The sequence below is a fragment of the Lepisma saccharinum genome, chromosome 27 (assembly GCF_977018435.1).
Source record: "Lepisma saccharinum chromosome 27, izLepSacc3.1, whole genome shotgun sequence".
NCBI lineage: Eukaryota > Metazoa > Arthropoda > Insecta > Zygentoma > Lepismatidae > Lepisma > Lepisma saccharinum.
In genome coordinates this window covers 42152694-42169892 of record NC_139255.1, presented here as the reverse complement: position 1 = coordinate 42169892, position 17199 = coordinate 42152694, and positions in this window count along the sequence as shown.

The following is a 17199-nucleotide window of genomic DNA, read 5'->3' as shown; positions in this document are numbered from 1 at the left end:
ATATAAAGAAAAACTATGGACGTTTTCTTCTCACTAAGTGGGCTTATGCTGCTTTGCCGCTGTTCCACCAGGATCGCCAGTGTTGCGAAGCGGCTAATGGCCAGTAGAAAATGTATTGTGTGTTGGAGCTATCAAGAACTGATTCACTCACAATGGTGCAAAGACATTTCCACATGCGTTTTGGTAGCACGCTTCCGAAAGATTTGCCAGAGTTACAACTGTGAATTGTTAGTGTCTTCGAAACCGTTGACAACGACTTGCTGTCTCGTGCATAGCATGTACTTGATTATCGTTTGGATGTTTACCGAATTACACGTGGCTCCCATGTTGAATCTTTATAATGTTGTGACAGTCAGATTTACCGTCATTATTATTATTATCATTATTATTCATGTATGTAGCGGTAAAAAGACGTGTTGATTCAAAGTGTTGAGTGTTTTAATTTGTAAGATTACATATTTGATTTTTGCCAAGCCGACGGGAGGAACGAGACGTTCGCGTGTGTTAAGGGCGAGCACCTGAAGGGTCACGCTATGCGTCTAAAGCTTAGGAAATTCGACCGTAATGACAAGCATTTAAATATCTCGGTTTCCAACGGTCAGATTCATGTGAAACTTATACCAGCGCAGCGGCATGTGTGCAAGGACGGATGTGTGGAGTTTCGTCACGATCAAGCGACAATTACGGACGCCAGATCAAATCGGTTCTAATTGATCAGTTTGTGGACAGCGATTGCTATTGAGCTATGGGCGTCAGCCAGGCGGAAGCTTAATCCGCACAAACTCAACTTCGAGCACGGCTCGTCCCACTTGGGAGACAATAGAGCAAAGTGGACTGACCTCTTCGGAAGCGTCGCTTCAACGATCGCCTAGCGTCGTTTTTCAAAATCTAAATAAAACGAAGGACATGGTTTTTCGATACACAGTCTTACCGCGATCCTTGTAGCGAGAGAAGCTCCGTGCTACCTCTCCATATACAGTTTTGCCGCGATTCTTGGAACGAGAGCACCTTCGTGCTACCTTTCGTGTACAGTGGACTTTGTTGTGTTGTGCGAACACCAGTGTGTGTGATAGGCAGTAAGTCTACACGAGTGCGCCTACCTCAACCGCTGGGGGGAAGTTGAAGCGAAACCGTTTCCGTGATTACCTTACGCCATTTATAATTTTTGAGAAACGAGGAACACCGGAAACTATGGCGGGCTAGAGGGAGAAGAGAGATGAGGGCGTTACGTCGATTCGCCTGATGTCAGAAGAAACTACGCCGATGATGCCTATCCGCCGCCATGGAGAGAGAGAGAACGTCGAACGCCGCCCTATTGATACGCCGACGACGCCTACCAGCCGCGACAGAGAGACGTAGAGAGAGATGTTGACGCCTCGACGACGCCGACGACGCCTACCATCCGCCACGACGACGCCGACGACGCCTACCAGCCGCGACAGAGAGACGTAGAGAGATATGTTGACGCCCCGACGACGCCGACGACGCCCGCTCAGATGCGACGTCCGAACCGCGCCATACCACGGAGATCCACCGATCCCGAGAGGAAGAGGAGCCGGGGAACTAGGTGTTTGAACCCTTTTTGCATCTTCATCGTCACGACCAAGGAAACCTTTCGCGTGGATACTATGTGTTTTCAATCGCCCGTAAAGACGCCAGGATGCACCCCGGAAGCTGAGAGATGGTAAAGTATTCATCTGTGTGAACCTTAACACGTGACGGCCCGATTGATTTAGAGAACGCCCTTGAAATTCGTCGACATTTTGAAAACGCCCACTCAACTCGAAATTTTATATCGAACTCCCGTCGCGCTTGTCATTTGTAATCTATTCGTCTCAGGTCAATTTTTCTTATTCCTTGTGATATTTTTTTTTATGATCTTAAATTCATTGTTGTTTGTGCTCCTTTGTATTTGTTTAAAGTGCGTACTATTAGAGTAAAGCGCCCCCCGCTTAATTGCATATTCTACTTGAGGTTTGTTCATTTTTATGTGTGAGCGCTGTGTCGCTGCTAGCTATGTCCGGTCGCATATGTGATTATTTGTTAAAGTATTTGCCTGGTAATGTGAATTGCTCGTCGCGGCGAAGTGTTTAAGTCCCGCCTGCTAGAGAGTATATTGTTTGCGCCACTCAACGGAGGTTATTTGTTATGTTTGGAACCACGTGAGGTCTTGTAAAAGGAAAACGTCCGCCCACGTGAATGTAATTGCCGTTGAGACGCCTTTGTTTATACTGATCAAGTAATGTATGGTCACCGCGCCGACTAGTTTCTTTTTTAAAAACAAAAGGTGAACTTAAGTAAGGGCTGGCTAGGATTTAAGTAGCACTGGAGCAAAATCACAAATGACCTGATTAGACAAAAAGTAAGATAAAATTAATTGAGAATGCAATAATTAGGTCTTGTCGTCATAAAACCTGTACATGTCATGTATAATTTCTTGTGTCGATGACCCCATGAGGATTGAATCTGAGAGAGAATGTGAGAGTGCAAGTGTGGGGACCTGTAATGATTCCATTTTTGTTGGTTACGAATAGAATATACTTTTTATTTTCATGTTAATTTTGGGCTATATCATTTTCGTATGCATGTCGCTACCCGTGATTTTCAGGTATGCAGCTAGCCGCTTCCCGGCTACAGGTAAAGAGGTGGTAATTTGAAAGTACATATGTCCTTGTTTTTTATTCGATATGGCTTATTACTATGCACTGTTGGTCACCGGTTCCTACACACGAACTTAACCTGGACCGTAACGCTATTTCGCTTGTCCGAGGGAGATTTTGCCACCTCTATCTAGGTAGTGGTAGCATTTGTTTTCCCGGGCAAGGGAGGGTGTTTCATTCACTCTTACAATGTGAGTCAAACTTTTACAGTTTTCTTCATGTTGATGCCTTGTCTGATTTTCTATCATAAATAGTAACGCGAAAATTACTGTGAAAGTTGCACCATTCATCTTGAATCATCTTGTATATACAGCACGAAAGGTATACGAGTTATGTGATTTTCTTTTAGTAACTAATACTTTTGAAGAGGACGCGCGTAATTTAACAGGGGATATGGTTATTTAATTGACGAGATATCGTGTAAACAAACTAAAATTCTGCATATTTTTTGTAACGTTAAGTAACCATCAATCTCACATATCTGAGAAATGTCTGTCAATGATTCAGTACCGGTGTTCACAATTGAAACAACTAATTTATTCTTCCATACGTGTAGTGTATTTGCTATAAATCATATACTTAAGCAGAGCCATTGATTTGTACCTAAAACCGTTTCCTAGATTTTTTTGTGATTGAAACGTTATCGACTTGTATACAATGTATCACTTCACATTTATCAATCTCGCTCGACCGCCATCACATCTGCACTCGTGACCGAGAGCTCGCATCTGATTGGTTATGCTACGAGAAATGCTGAGGAAGTCAAGACCGATTCTATCTGTGAAAATGTAACATGGAATATGCTGTGGCATTAAAATGCTATAAGATTTCTTCACATTACACGGTAGAATTCGATCGTAGCTGAAATAGCAGGTCTTTTTCTTGCGTACCCCCTACCTTTTTCGGGAAGAGTGTTCTTCGCGTATTCATTATGAATTGTAGCGAGATACTTCGTAAAAAAATCTAGACCAGATCCTTCCATACGAGACCGAGATAACTCTGCAAATTCAGAACACCTGAACCAAATTTTACTTTATTGTGTGACGTCTTCAGACATACAGAGCGGATATATACCTGATTTAAATAAGTCATATATTTTGTATGTTGCATAATTACAAAGTCAGTCCATTCGTGGAAATTATGAGTTGTGTTACGAGGGTTCGTAGCGTCGAAACGAGTCGTCAAACTTAAAACGTTATTAAGGAAAGTTGTGTCTCTTAGTAACCTCCATAAGCTGTGCAAGTGTGCGCGGCTACATCTTGTTGTTTATATTTAGAGATTCAAGACGAGACTCATACTTGCTCTTAGATTTTAGTTTTGCTTTTAGTCCACTTTATGCACAGATAGGGTAACGGGACTGGACCTACAGTTCAAAGTTGGATCCGAATTACTATGAGCCACTTGCTCTTCGAGACTGAGACGAGAATTTTATAAATCTAAACGTGACCGAAAACGAGACAGGCACTTCGAAGTCTCGTCTCGTCTCCAATAGTTATCAGCGATATAGATGGTGACTTTGAGAGCGATATGGCCTCTGACTGGCACTCGGGAGATCCGGGTTTGATTCCTGAGAATGGGTGATTTTTCATGTGGAAAATTCCCCATATGGAGCTACTCTGGGATTCACCAAACCTCTAATAAATGGTGTGTAAAGGCAGCCGGGGAATGATGCTGACCACATCACCTCTACAAATGGCCGAGATTGTGAATCTGTGGGGTCCTGGCTGCTACGGGTCTGGTGCGGGATACACCCAGCTTTCACAAAGCGCCAAAACTAAATGCTAAAAACCCTCTGGCCTTCGTAACACAACAATTCCTGACCTAGAATTCCGCTGTGGTCGGGTTGGGTGGGCGTTTCGTGAAAGCTTGGAGTACCCAGCACCAGGCCCATCTCCTCATCCCTCCACGAAGGGTGTAGCTTCACCTTTGCCTAAGGTGGTGACTTTGGGAGACGGTGTATAAGCATCAAACTTCCTAATCTGAAAAGGCAGTGGACTTACCTTGTAAATAGTGTAAAGTGCTCCCCTGTGTTTTACACCACGCCATGAAGGCGTATAGGGGAGTTAGGGCCCCACACTTTTCTTTATCACGGCTGAAGGTGGGGGTGGTGTGATCATCACCACGCCCCTGGCCGCCTTTACTGCCCAGAGTTTCAGCCAGATACTCACTTTATACGACGCTGGGTGGTAGCCGGAGCCGCTTGAACAGGTTGAAAAAACCCCTCCGGTGATCGAATCCGGGTCTCTAGCATGGTAGTCAGACGTCCTAACGACTTCTTTCTTAATAAAGGAATACCCCTATGTGGTAGTATCCCTGGACAAACACAAACATCCATGACTTAACCGGGATTCGAACCGCGACTCGGACACCAGCATAATAACAGTACTTATGACAATTTATACACAGGATATCTACCAATCTGAAAATCCTGAAAAAGTCATGGATTCTTTTCCTGGTGAAAGCAATGGATATTTCAGGGAAATATACTCTTATTATGGAAAAATAAACGTTTTTCCAGTAGTGCAGTAATAGCAGTTCTTTGAACACAAAAAATATGTCAAGCAAAATATTTTTGAATTTGCTGTAGACCCAAACTGTACTTCAGTTTGATATACAGGCACTATTTATTAATATAGGAAAAGGGAACATGTTTAGAACTCTTTAGCGTTGTCTGGCTGCCTTAGCTGAGACCATGGACGGAAGTACGCATGCGCCAACTGGACGTGTTCATTGGCAAAATAGGGGTGACTGCACTTTGGCCACGAAGCGAGTTCCGTGAAAATGATCTGCTGTGGAAACAAAATGAAGTTTCAAACGCAGTAACACCGCCGTCAAAATACGTAGGTATGTTTACGAATTATGTAAGGGTACAGAATAAAAAAAAAAAAGTAGCCATCCATATACTATATACGCAAACAGGAAAGTATTCATTACTTCACATTAGTAGATAAACTTACTATTTGTAAAACAGTAACTTTATTTTGGACCAATGAAGTAAAATGATCTCCCTAGTATATCTTATAATTAGCACAAATGTACACAGCAGTAATCAGGATAGTATTCACTAATAATAGTTCTATTATACATAGTATTATAAATATAATAAAGAAAATGTAGTAACTGCATGGTTTGTGGCATTGTGCATTGTATCGAGGGCGTTTTGTAGAATGTGCAACAGGGACAAAAACGTCACACTTTTCTTTGTTCCACTTTGAAACGGTTTGTTACGAATTATTGTAAGATACATCACCAACACAACACAACACAGCAAGCAGTAATAAACACAGCAAGCAGTAATAAACACAGCAAGCAGTAATAAACACAACAAGCAAACCCATACAAGCAAAATGCCACAGGGCGGTTTGGTGATGTTCTACCTGCTTCCCCTCTCGCGTTTGGAATCGGACTTTCCACCTAGTTTTGTTTCCCTTGGCCGGACTTGTAAGGGGTTATTTACCTTTCTCTTGTTGCAATTTGGGGGGAGGGGGATTGATACCTATCTGGAATGATATATTACTAAATTCTCAGTTTAATTATGTGCATTATATACACTATAATTGTTATTGTGTTATTTTCGTTTCCTTCTTGTTGTTACTGCTGCTCTTACTGTTTCAGTATATAGGTTGGGCGAGAAGTCCCTACCAATTGCTACACACGTGCATTAGGACAAAGTAATAAATCAACTGTTAGGTATTACAAACTTCAAATTGCTTTTATTATTCAATACACATAAAACAATAATAAAACAATGCTTACATGATTAAGGACCCAAAACGTCTGTGTGCAGCCCTCCATGCTCAAAGCACAGTCTCATTCGTCGCCATGTTCGTTTGTTCAGGAGCTGCAACAAATATGGTGTCATTGTTTCAAAGGCAGCACGAACTGCATCCTTCAGCTGATCATTTGTGGTGCACCTATGTTTTAGCAATTCTTCTTGAATAAGACCCCAGAGTGCATTGTCGTGGTAAGGTCTGGGCTTGTTGGAGGTCAGGGCAGTGGGGCAGGAGCATTATCTGATCCACGACCGATCCAGCGGTTCGGAAACACTTGGCTAAGTTGCCTTCGGACTGTGTAAGCCCATAGTGTACAATAACTCATTGGTGACGTATTGAAGACGTAATATACATGTGATTAAGGTAGGGTACTCCATTGGCTAGGCTTCTGCGCTGGGTGAGCGAGCAGTTTGGCGTGGCAGATCCTTGCCGACTGGGGGAGTCGTAGGACCAACTGGACACAGGCTGAGTATACTGTTTTTCCGTGTATCACCCTTTTTGGGCCTGCATGGCCTGGTGTAATTTGCCTAACGTTAATATAGTTATTTCGACTTCTTAAAAGTGCTAAACAAGGAATTTGTTTTCTTTAGGGTAGATTGCGCTTGGTCATGTAGGTTGTGGAGGTTTTGGGCGGGGTTGCAGTTGACTCTCATAGCCGTTACGTACTGACTTTTGACGATTTAATTGGACTGACTGTTACAATTTAATGAGATTATATATGGTTAATTTTGTTGAATAAACTAAAATGTTGTTCTTAGGTGTTTTAATGGGTTATGAATGAATATGATGTGATACATATATAAATTTGGAAAGTATATTTACTGATTTGATTTGTTAATAGATATTATGGTTGAATGAATATTAAGTTTACATTAAATAGTTTAATTACCTACTGAATGATAATTAACTTCCACTGCGCCGATAATATAATCCATGTCTCACTTCTTTATTAAATTGCGGCACAGTGTTTGAGAGCTAATTTAGGGCGATTTCATGCTGCTGAATAATGATATAATAATATATTTCCTGAATTGGCTCTAATTTATGAAATAAATGCAACTAAACCAAAATGGCGGAAACATAAAACATACATATAATTAAATGAACTTCCAACAACAATTTAATATTTCTTTTTGTGATTACAATCATTATTATGAAAATAAATTTATATAGGCCTATGATCATAATAATTAAGAAAATATGTACACAATGAAGTAACAAACTATGTGAAACGTTTTCTATACGATTTCCTGCTGTATTGCTTTTTAGGACAATCCTTCTGTAAGCTCCAACAGTAGTCGGCCATCATGTGGCGATCCCACCGTCCCTGGTACCTTTCATCCATTATCCTTATATCCTGATGGAACCTTTCTCCCTGTTCTTCACTAAAATCACCAAGGTTCTCAGGGAATCTGTCAATCTGGCTATGTAGAAAAAGTATCTTCACACTCATATTAGCTACCAATTTCTCAAAATTTTTCAACCTATTTCCAACTATATCGCGGAAGTTTACTGCTCTGTGATTCCCCAATTGCCTAGCAATGCTTCATAAGTTGCCTAGCAACAATTTACAAATAAATAAGTTTCTTAATGGGAATTTTAGCCCATTATCAAATTTTTATATTACCGAGAAAAGCGTGGAGTAATTTTGCCTCCTACATTTTCCATGGTGTGTTTATTTTTATAACTGGAGTCAATTCAACTGAACCAATCATACAATTGGCAATCACAGCTGTTTTGTGTGCTGAAACTGTTATTAAACTTTATGCCACAAAATAAAATCTTGTTTTTGTTCCCCAGTGTTATTTATAAAGGGGAAATAAGAGACGTACAGGATTATAACTGCCAATGCAAAATTCGGTGGAGCACCGTGCTGTTGAACCATCACGGTTTCTACAGAGCATTCCCTGACTTTCGCTACGAGACTCGGCGGCAAGCGGCCCGGCGTCAGCGCTTGTCTTTCCCGGTGAACGGGGTCCGCGACAGTCACTAGAGTCGGCTATTAAAATTACAGTTTTCATATTGTGTACTAACCTTGACTACAGAAGGTGTTGAAAATGACGTCCCTCTGCTTCAACACATTCCTGGCATCTCCGAAGGAAATTGGCATTTACACGTGCAAGTTCGTCTACTGTAATTCTCCCGATTTCTCGTACAATACTGTATTTTAACTCACGGATAGTGTGCGGATTGTCTTTGTATACTTTATTTTTTAGATTTCCCCATTTTTCTTTCCACTTTAATTCAGAACTGACCCTGTTACTCTAAACGTTTTTACAAGGTCCTATGTGGAACGGGAACACCAGGAAATTTCGTTGCAAAACGTCGTCGCATTTCTCCACAATTCCTCTTTCCGAAGTAACACTCGACAAGATAAATCCTTTGTTGTAATGTAGACTTTTGTGGTGCCATATTAAGCCACAATCTTCAACACACGGACACGACACAACACAACTTCCGAGGGAGGATTATACTGGCGTCAGTCTGCAACGTCAACAGAAAGGGAAAGAGAGCGAAGGCAGGGAGAGCGAAAAAATCAGACTGTAGCGTGCGACTGTCGCGGACTCGTTCACCGGGAAAGACAAGCGCTGACGCCGGGCCGCTTGCCGCCGAGTCTCGTAGAGAATGTCAGGGAATGCTCTGTATTATTCCTCTGGCTCTCAGTTCTGGAAACAACCACTCGTTCAGCATCCTCAGATACGTGTCCTGATTCACAGACCCATCAAAAAATAAGGGCCGAAAAGAAAGTTACCTGTCATTCCTGCCCATATCATAACATGTGGTGGATTGTTCTCGATTCTAAATCAAAGTGAGGATTTACAATGGTTGTTCAGTACTGTATCTAAAAATAAATATATTATTTTTGTTTTAAAAAAAGAATTCTTTGATCAGTATTCAATACAGTTAAGTATTATTACCTGTACAGTCCACTTGATTGAGTGGAATTCGAAGTGTTAATGTTTAGCTAAGAGATCCTCTAGACATGTTGTACACTAATTTCCATAATGATATGAACTGGAAAATTTTGGTTCTTGGTTTCGAAAACCTGGGAAAATCAGTGAAATTTGCTTTTACAAAATTGTTGACTCCCTGGGTACAGGATGGATAGTGCTTGAAAACAGATACCGAGAATAGTGTAATAGAACATTCGAGCCAGCGAAACGCTTGATGCTCTGACAACCGAACAAACGACAGGTGCAAAATAGGCCGTCAACAACGTAACAAACGGGGGCATGTCCCTCGGTTTCATTTTCACAGACCGCAACTAATGTCCTTTCTCTCTCACTCTGTGAGCGTATGCGTGTTTGGCGGCGTAACTTGTCCACTTTGGTCCATTGTCCTGGGAAACAAAACCAGAGTTTCAGGGACTGTGACATGCCCCGAATGTAACTTGTCAGTTCCAGTGTTGGAATTCCTCCGCCCCCTCCGTTTCAGGTTTTTTTTTTTTTTTTTTGCTAGCTTTAGAAGTTGGGCTACAATTCACATGCTTACAATTCGAGTTACACATTTCATCAGGTATTTTTGTCAGTTTTGCTAGGATGTTATGTTTCCTGAACAGCATTTACACATGTGCAATATATATATATGGGTTGATGCATAAGTTCGTACCATTTATAGTTGGCATGGCAACATTGCGGAGTTATACTGATCGTGGACCCAACTGCCGGCTGACCTACTTTCTGGTACATACGTAGTTCTATCTGTCCAGCAATCGTCTTCGCGGGTGTGTGCCTCGATGAGTGTCAACAACCTCAGTTGCAACCCCGTTGCAACGTTGCCAAGCGTACGTCTGTTCTTGTCAATTGTTTTTATTAGCTTATTTCTAGAGTGTTTGGGTGTCTTGTGTACTAATTTTCCGTGCTTTGTGAACTGTTGTAGTACAACTTTTATCTAGAAACAGCACTCATCAACTCCCCCCCGTTTTACAGTACATTGGGCAACATGTTGTGTATCCGACGCTCATTTGTTTCGTCCCGCCAGGAACTTTCGGTGCCATGTGACACGAAAATGCCCGATGTCAGTCGAAGAGAATTCAACTGATCGCTGATTCGTTGTTTCCCAGCCGCTTATTGGAAATGTGATCAGTACAGGAGTTTCTTTATCGTTTAACGTTCGTCATTTGAAGTGGCATTGTGGTGTTTGTGAATACACCTTGGATTTTGCAGATTTGAAGGAAGATAGTGCTATTTGTGGGTGAAAAAACATGGAGTGTCAAGTGTAAGAAAACGAGCACTTCCGACATATTCTTCTGTTTGAGTTTAACTGGAGTAAACGCAGCGGGGGCGGGGAAAGCCATCGCCCCCCTGGATGAATCTCCAAAGGGTGATGGGAAAGCACGGAAAGAATATATAGTGAACTCTTTTTAATTCGAACTCCAAGGGGCTACGAAAAAAATCGAGTTATCCAAAATTCGAATTAACCAGAATGTAATAAAAAAAACACCAATGAAATAACACTGTATTAAACATAAAACTGCAGCAATACGCAAACAGTACACCTTACCTTACGACTGCTATGTTTTATCCATATCTCCATCCAGGAACAGTACACTTATTGGAATATTCGCATCAGGTGATTGTTTTTCATTCCTCTTTCTACCTCTCTAAGCACTTCAACTTTCTTATCTAATATTAAGCTATTGTACGCACCACGTTTCGACATTGTGACTCCACTAAAACACAGACAAATGACCCCTTCTGTCCGGCTATCGGCGACCCTCTCAACTTGTTTCTGAGAGGGTGAAGGTCACATTGCTACAAACAAAAGCTCTGTGGATTCCCGCTTCCATCACTTATCTGCCGTCGGCACATCTGTTAACCATAAAAACAACCTTTTCAAGAAGAAAAGGGGGACGAGTCATCTGTTGTAATTTCTTACGTAGCAACCACTTTGGTCTTTCTTGGAAAGATTTATGTTAAGGAAACCAGACTTCGAATTATCCAAATTTAACCTTCAAAATTCGAATTAAGTAGTCATTTTTATCATTTTTTAGACAGGGGTTTCAAGGGGAATGTGCTTTTGTTCGAATTATCCAAGTTCGAATTAAAGAGAGCGTGCTGTAGTTGTGTCGTTTCTAGGAGGACAACTTTGACTTCCGTGATTCTCCATGTAAAGGAAAACCGTCGATTGGATGACCAGATTTTTGAAACAACAAAACGGGACATTTTTCATATTTTCCTGAAAAAAAAACGGGCCAAAACGGGACGGCAAAATGTACACATTTTAATATAAAATCTGTTTCGTCAGACGAATTAAATAGAAAAAGAAAATAATTTGTAAATAACTTCCATATTGTGGTGATATGCACTGCATTCCAACCAAAGCAGTCCTTTAGAATTAGAAGTCATTCATTTTGCCGATGAATGATCTTCTTTAGTATATCCTTGTCTTCAAATAATATTTTGTAGAAGTTTACACATGTGCGATTACAGTTCACCTCATTAATCAATATAGCTCTCAAAGTTTGTACTAATAGAGCGTTCTTGTCACTTGTTTGCAAATCATTCACGTTTGGAAACGCTCGCTCCGTGGGGAGAATAGTTCCAGGTAAATAGAGAAGATACTCCAATATTTTAAGAACATTGGAATGGAATATGGTATAGTCGACGCGCTGGCTACGTAAACGACAGGCTGGCTTTGTAATCCATGGAGCGCGCCCACCAGCTGCAACAATCACATTCAACGCACAGTGTTGCCACACATCTACACTAAGCCAACTTGTCCCTCCGCGCACAAGCACCTTCCCACGGTATCCACATTGAAGTTGCAAAGTACGGCAACAGTGTATCCGCAGTCATGTGACTGAGACACGTGGAGTAAACGAGCAGAAGGCCATTGGCTGAAGGTTGAGTGTGATTGGACGAAAACAACTCGCCCGCTGCTTATCCCCACCCACTTTCGTCGCGGCGGCTTTCTTTAACGAAGTAAACGTGTATGTTGACATTGAAATGTGAAGTAACTTTTACCCAACAATGCAATTGTTCATAGTAGTAGTAGAGAAGGTGTATTGTTGCAGTAATTCTATTCCGATAAGACATTGTCACAGAAGGCACGGTTTGGCGTCCCTTTTTAAGTTCCAAAATAAGGGACCACCTGCTAATATGGTACGCCTGGTCATCTTACCCATCGGACTTTGATGAAGACCGTTTAAAAGCTTTAATCCATGATGATCCACGTCATTCAACCAGAGAATTGGCAAATGTAACGAACTCTAATGAGTCAAATATTGTGCGACATTTGTATTCCATAAGTATATTATTCCATTGTAATTGGAGCCAAAGCTCTGTTATAGGCGAAAATAAAAAATAATAAAAAATGAGCAAGGTCCAAAGATTGGATACATGGATACCGCAGGATTTCAGTGAAAACTACCGGGTGGTGATTTCTGCTTCTTTTCTTGCTCGTCATCGGTTAGCTCGATGATTCTTGTCTAGGATTGTTACCGGTGATGAGAAGTGGTGCATTTATGTCAACACCAAAACAAGGAATGGCTGAATCCTAAGAAAAGAAAACAACTTCCCGCACAAAAGCTTTCGTACCAGAACCCAACTTGACTGAAATTAAAAATGCTATTAAAAGGCTAAAGAACAACAAATCACCTGTCATTGATTTAATACCAGCTGAGTTAATTATATTTGGTGGGAATTCGTTACTGTCAAATTCATAAATTAATTTATTTAGTATGGAATAAAGCAGAAATTCCCCAACAATGGAAAGAATCCATCATTGTTCCGGTGTTTAAAAAAGGTGATAAAAAGAATTGCAATAATTAGCGTGGAATTTCTCTCCCCTCAACATCATACAAAATATCTAATATTCTTTTAACAGGACTAGCACCATATGCTAATGAAATTATAGGTGATTATCGATATGGATTTAAACGTAACAGATCAACTGTAGGTGAAAATTTTCACATCAGACAGACACTTCAGTAAAAGTGGGAATATGATCAAAATGTCCATCAGGTATTCATTATATTAATAAAGTATATGATTCGGTAAAAAGGGATAAATTATATAATATATTAGTACGGTTTGGAATACCTAATAAGCTTGTTAATATGATAAAAGTATGCAATAATGAATGGGAAGTAAAATTCGTGTGGATACTAATATGTCTGACAAATTTACAATTCATGATGGGTTAAAACAAGGAGATGCATTATCTTCATTGCTATTTAATTTTGCCTTAGAATATGCTGTTAGGAAGGTAAAAGAAACTAACGAAGGACAAAAATTAAATTGTGTGACTCAGTTGTTAGCATATGCAGATGATGTAGAGTTACTAGCGAGTGATGTAAATAGAATTAAGAATAATGCTAAAATAATTTTAATAGCAGATAAACAGATAGGTTTTGGAAGTTAGCAAAGAGAAAACTAAATATATGTTTACAGGCCGAAACCAAGTGTTAGGTAATAACAAACATTTAATTATTGATAACAACTCGTTTGAATCAGTTTTCAAATTCAAATAGGTGTAAAAATTAAAATAATATTAAAGAGGATATAAAAACTAGGCTTAATTCAGGAAATGCATGTTACTTTTCTCTTCATGAACTTTTGTCTTCTCGTTTAATATCTAAGAAACTAAAAGTTAAAATATACAAAGCAGTAATTTTACCTGTAGTATTATATGGATGTGAAACGTGGCCTCTTTCTTAAAAAGAAAAAAAGTCTGACTCACAGCACTTTGCTGATCAACACAACAGCTGTTTCCTTTATCACTAGACCTTAAACTGTCGTCTGTTACCAGTTGAATAAATCCCTGACTTTCTTCACGTTTTCTGTTAACAGATTGACTTATATAGATTTGGTTTCTGTGTCTAAGTTTTTTTTAAATGTATTTTTTAAAGTGACTTACACTACTGTAACTTTAACCCATCCAATTGTATTGCTGTCCATATATTATTAGAATAATTAAATCAAGAAGACTTAGGTGGGTAGCCCATGTGGCACGCATGGGAGAGGAAAGAAGAGTTTACAGGATTCTTGTTGGGAAACCTGATGGTAAGAGACCTGTGGAAGGTCAAAAACTAAGATGGAGGGATGACATTGAGATGGACCTAATGAAAATCGCTAAGGATGGAAAGAATTGGATTGATCTTGCCCAGGATAGGGACAGATGGAAGGCTTGTGTTGCTGCAACCATAAACCTTCGGGTTTGAGAAGGCTAGAGAGTTAGTTAGTTATTTCTTTAATGCTTATACTTTTTAGTGTTTATTCATTTTCGCGGTCATTCCTTTCTCGCGCTCACTCTCATTAGCAGTTTGTCTTTTCTTGGTAATTTCTATCGCGCTTATTCTATTTCGCGACACACTGAGACTGAATTACTGCAAACATGAACAAGATGTTCGCGCTCAGTTCGATCACGTGATCGTTCATTCATCTCTCTCTCCTCTATCCCGGCCGCTACATCTCCCCCGAGTACTTCTGGGCATGGGATAGCTTCGCCCCTGCCTTGCGCAGTGCCAGAGTTGTGCTGCTGTTCGATTGCAAGGTTGCCAACCTTAGTGTTCTAACACTGAAACTGTCATATTTCGACTTTGATCCTACCACTCCCTGTGCGTGATATAACTACAAACAAGGCACGAATTTTACACACGACCTTTCTTTGCGAAGTAGAAATCATTAGTGGCGTAACGCAATACTAAATACACAAATTGTGTCATGGACTGTGTTTCAAAGTTTTAAGATCACACTATGCTCAGATTGGTCAATTGGGACTGGACGTACAGTTTAAAGTGCAATACGGACCACTTTGTCATGGACATCACCGGGGATCGTAACCAGGAGCCTTTGATCACAAGGCGTTATCATTACAATATGTTCAGTTCGATCCATTACAACTTGGAAGACCACAATTCTAAGCACACAACACAAATGTTCAAGGGATATCCATTATATATACAAAATGTCCATTTCAGATCCATTAAGATAATGGATATCCACCTTTAGATGTCTGCTTCTGGATATCCATCTTCCACATAACTGAAGAATATATTCAGTTTTGAATATCCAGCGTATATCCACAGCTTATCCAACAGGGTTGCTAAAGGTCCAGTAATTTTAATTGAATTCAATTCCGGTCCAGGAGAGAAAATCAGCAAGCGTAAATGGGTTCTGGACCGTAAAGAACCTTTTCATCTGCCAAGTATGTCAATTCTGTCCAGGACCGTTTTTTCCAGATCAATTTAATACGGTCCAGGTACTTTTTTCAGGGTGGCTACTCACCGGGAATTCCTTGAATTCCGGAATTATGCGTGAATTGTTGGTTCCGAAAATTATGCGTGAAATGTACGTGAACCTTTCTCCGTAGACGTGAAAAATTGCATCTTTTATTAATCCAAATGAATTCATACATTTACAAGTGGCCCGAGGTACGTTCTTGACAGTTTAGGTTTTATTTTTGTTGAGGGAGGAAACGAGAAGCTGCGTGGAAAATAAAACAAAATTATCTCAATCCGTTTACTTGGTTACTGTCCTTTGCAGAACAATCTATCTGACAGGTAGAAGGTATTGCAAGGTAATATATCTTGAAGTTGAATCGGCAAATTTGAATTTGAAATTCTCATGCAATTGACAATTTTTCGTAGATTAGCATATTCCGTAACATTTACGACTTGTGGTTGTAGATATTTTTCGAGTCTTGAGTCTGTGAAATGGCAAATACAAAATCCACACCTTAAATTGAATATTTTAAATATAGTGTGTGTATATATATATATATATATATATATATATATATATATATATATATATATATATATATATATATATACACACACACACACACACACACACACACACACTAATGTCCAAAATTAACGCAACAAACAGAAATCCTTTCCTCGTGTGATTTTTTTGTTGATAAATCCTGGCAGGGGTGCCCACAGGGGGGTTTTATGGCGCAGGTTGCGCCATCGAGATTTTTTGGGGGGATTTTCCCCTTCAAATAATATAAAATTCAACATTTATATCTTTTCCAAAATATATGTAAAAATTTTACACCTTAAATGCACCATATTTAATCCATTAGATGAAGAAATGAAAGTGTTTATGGCATTATCGAAAGGGGCGGGGTGTATCGAACCCCTATATATTAAGCCTTAATTGACACGTGTGTTCTGAGGGGGATTCTAAATTAAACTTTGGGGGGGACAGTATCCAACTCTAGGTATTAGATTATGGCAAGTACTTTAGTTAGAGGGGGATTGAGCATTAAATTGAAGGTGATATCCAATTCTTGTGTATTACTATTGTCTTAGACTGTTGCGGAAATTCTGATGTGGAGACTGAGAATTAATTTTTTGGAGGAGGCAATATCCACTCTTCAATATCAACAGTAAGTCTAAAATTGACATGGAAATGTTGGTGGTAGGATTGAGTATGGGGAGATAAAAAGCTCTTGATAAAGTGTTAAATCTTAGATTGTCAAGGGATTTCTGTAGTGGAGAGAGAGAGTTCGAACATTACACTTTGGAGACTGTATTTAGCGATAAGGCATCCACACGATTTCGACCCCGAATGTGCCAAAGGAAAAGCTGGAAATGGAAAAGACTAAATATCTCTGGATTGACACCCCATTCAATTAATATTCTTCAAAGCCTGCAAAGAAATGGATGTAAAAAATTTCTTGCTAGCTTTTCTTGCTACGATGTGTGTTTGGCACTTTAATGAGATGACTATGAAGTTTTTATACTAAAGCTGCATTGTAAGACAAGAGATATTCTCGATTGATTGATTTGGTTCTTTAAGTTCACTTTATGC